This window comes from Terrapene carolina, unplaced genomic scaffold, assembly GCF_002925995.2.
Source record: "Terrapene carolina triunguis isolate 2854851 unplaced genomic scaffold, T_m_triunguis-2.0 Scaffold121, whole genome shotgun sequence".
In the NCBI taxonomy this organism is placed as follows: Eukaryota; Metazoa; Chordata; order Testudines; family Emydidae; genus Terrapene; species Terrapene triunguis.
In genome coordinates, this window is record NW_020664472.1 from 63,325 (window position 1) to 66,842 (window position 3,518).

Sequence of the window (3,518 nt, forward strand, 5' to 3'; positions counted from 1 at the left end):
TGCTGTGAGGATGGAGGTGTGATGAATAAACTAAGGCTAATGCTTCTTAGTCCTCAAAGAATACTGCACACATTGTATTTAGGGTTAACCGTAAAATGCCTCCTAAGTGGTGTATCTCTCTTTTAATCATGAAAACTGTAGCCATAGCATTGGTAATTAAACATTATCATGTTTCTCTATGACAATTATAATTCATTATTCAGTCATTTGTGGCCAGATGTAGGTTGACACTGATGTGGAAGCTCAGGAGGGGTAGGGTCTAAGAAGTCTTTCCCCACACTATCTTGCTTGGCCTGGGCATAACCAAAATGATAGCCCCTGTGTTCCGAGGAGGATTGCTCCATCTGTGTGCTTCCAAAGAGAATGGGGAAGAAGGTGGTCCCTGGCTCCTCTACTCTCTGCACTAGTCTTTGGAATGGGCTACGTGCACTGTGACCAGTAGGCGGCAGGCCAGACTGTCCTTTAGAATGGTGCTACTATTAATGCAACCTTAAAAGGAGTAACTCTTTAAAAGTAACCTACTTTGTACTCATTGACAAGATCCATTTGTAATCAAATAGACACGAGTGCCTGAAGTCCCAACGAAGCTCACTGAAGTAAGCATTGTATTGCAATATATCTGTATAAACTTCTCGGTAAGTGGATGAACCTCTACTGTAATTCAGTAGAAATTAAAACATGATTTTTCTAAGGAGTTCTATTTAATTAATGCTTAATATATATTGCAGTTTGAATGGTAGTGCAGAAACATGCTCTGAACACATTTGAAACAAAGGAATAATGTACAGGATTGCAACTGGATTGTAACACAACAATACTGATTGTTAAATCATGCTGCATCCACCAGAGCTTTCAGGCCATTTATATTTCATGAACATGGCACTATTTTTTATTTACTTGTGTCACTATGAAGTTCTATTTCATATCAGAGCTTGTACACATCCAGAGACTGCATCATCTGTAGTGCAGGGATTTCCATGTGAATTTTAGATCATGAGACATTAGTAACTGATAAGAATCTATAAAGGTTCCTATAAACCCAGTATTTCCTAACACGTACCACAGTGTGGTATTTGAGGTGACCACTGTTTCCTTTCTACTCAGAACTGAAGATAGCTGTAGTAACTGTAATAATGGCTGGCAAATGTTTCCTTTTTAATGTGTTCTACTGTACTTCGCAGTTTTGTAGCCATGTTGGTCCCAGGATATTAGAGAGACACGGTGGGTGAGGTAATATCTTTTATTGGACCAACTACTATTGGTGAAAGAGACAAGCTTTCAAGTTACAAAGATGTGAAGAAGAGCTCTATGTAGCGTGTCTTTCTCCTGTACTGACACTTTCATTATTCTTTTCCCCATATTCAAATTAAAACTATCTGTATTAACCCAAGCATTAGAACATCTGATAAAGAACACAATTCTCCCTGGCTGATTTGGTAGCTCAGAAGACTGGTAATAGTTATAGAGCCTTTCTCCAACAAGATCAGCAGTGACTAAAAAGTCATTACCCTCTGCTCTTTGTTCATGGCCTGCATGAAATGAGCAAGTTATCTTAGTCTAGTTTCTATTGGACAGGTTCCATGTTACATAAAACAATATTATAGCTGGCATATTTGGAAACTTTGTTAAATGAGAAGACAAAGTTAACAGAACTGGTTATTGAAAGTTAGACTCTGAGGGACAAACTTTGAAAAGGAAGATGGGACAAGCAGTGCATGGAAGCTCACATTGTAAGTTTGGTGGTAAGAGAAATTCAGACCTAAATTTCTGTAAATAACTAGTGATTATTAGTAGCTCAGTTTTTGACTGTCCAATTTACAATACATGTAGAGTGTTGGATGCTCAGCACTCTAAAAATCAGACCTTCTAAAGGTGTCTCAAGATGTGCAGCCAAACATTGAACCACCCCAAATCATTAGTATTTTAGAAAATTTAGACCTGCATTTCTCTTATCACCAAACTTTCACAGTTTTAGTGTGAGTTCCACATACTGCACTGCCAGTCTTCCTTTTGGAAGTTTAGCCTTCAAACTCCAGAAATGTTAAACTGGTACCTTTTACGAGAGCAGTCTTCACTAAAATATTCTCACCTCATTTCAGTTTTATTCTTGAAGTAGAAGAAGAGTTCTCCATGCATTGTATGTGCAGCTGTTGTAGGAGACTGTGTAAGTACTGTGTACTTCAGATTCATTTACTGTTTTGGTTTCTCTAGCAACTGCAATGTGCCTTTGATCCTTCTACCATCTCTTTTGTTTTTTGCATTTTGATGATTTTATCATGAATTCATGCTTAATTCATGTTGACTTGATGCAGTAAGTAGTAACGCTCAAAAGATACTTATTTTGTAAAATCAAACCAAATTCGTTTGAACTTTATATGAACTACTTCATTCCTTTGAAGTACAAAACATTAATGAGGACAGATATTAAGAAAATGGCACACAAGACTAGATTCACAAAGAAATTTAGGTGAGGGGTTGCTCAGCATCATCGCACCTAACTTTTAGGTGCCTAGAAAATCATTGGATTCACAGAGTTTGAGTCTGGCACCAAGGCTCCCTATAACAATGAATGGGCAGAAATAGAAATCTCAGAATGGGATTGACAAATGCCAGCATGCTAGGTGGCTCCTCACTTAAGAGTGCCAATGGAAGATGCCAACCTAAGCGGTATGTTCCCCCTCTCAGAGACAAACGCTTAAGTCTGGGCTGCAGGGAGGTGCCTCCCTCTGCCAGCGATTCTGAGCTGCAAACTCTCTCTTGGCATTAGGGGCCTATGCCATTTTAGCAAGAAGCTAGCAGGGTGGGTGGAGGATGACCTCTCTCACAACTTTTAGCCCAGTGATTTGGGCACTTACCTGGGATGTGGGAGACCCCCAGTTCAACTCCCCTCTTCACCCAAGTGGAAGAAAGAATTTGAATTGGGCTCTGCCACCTCTTGTGCAAGTGCTATAACCACCAGACTTGCTGAGTCATTCTTGTTCCTGTGTCCTGTGGCCCAATGGTTCTTCCATTGTTTAAAAACAGTGAACGGGCTTCAACAGAAGAGGCTGAGGGAGCTCCACATCAGAACATCCCAAACCCAGTGAGAACTGGCAGATCCCAGTTCAAGTTTGACTTCATCTTTTTTGAACATGGGTGACCGTAATTGTATATAGTATTCCAAAGGAGGTCTTATCAGTGCTTTGTACAATGGCATTAATACTTCCCTATCTCTACTGCACAATGCCTTGTCTGATACATCATGGAATTGCATTTGTCTTTTTCACTACTACATCACATTAGTGGCTCTAGTCTCCTGTGATCAATCCACTCACACAAGTCTCTCTTCCGCCATCACTTCCAGCGGATGAGCCCCCAGCTGGTAGCAGAAATTCTTCTTCTTAGACCCTAAGTGCACGGCCCTGCACTTTGTACTACTGAATTTCATCTCATTTCCATCACTCCAGTCCTGTCAATTTGCTGGATCAGGAAGAAAGCTGTCAGTCTGTTTAAAACCAGGCTATTTATCCAAAAATCCT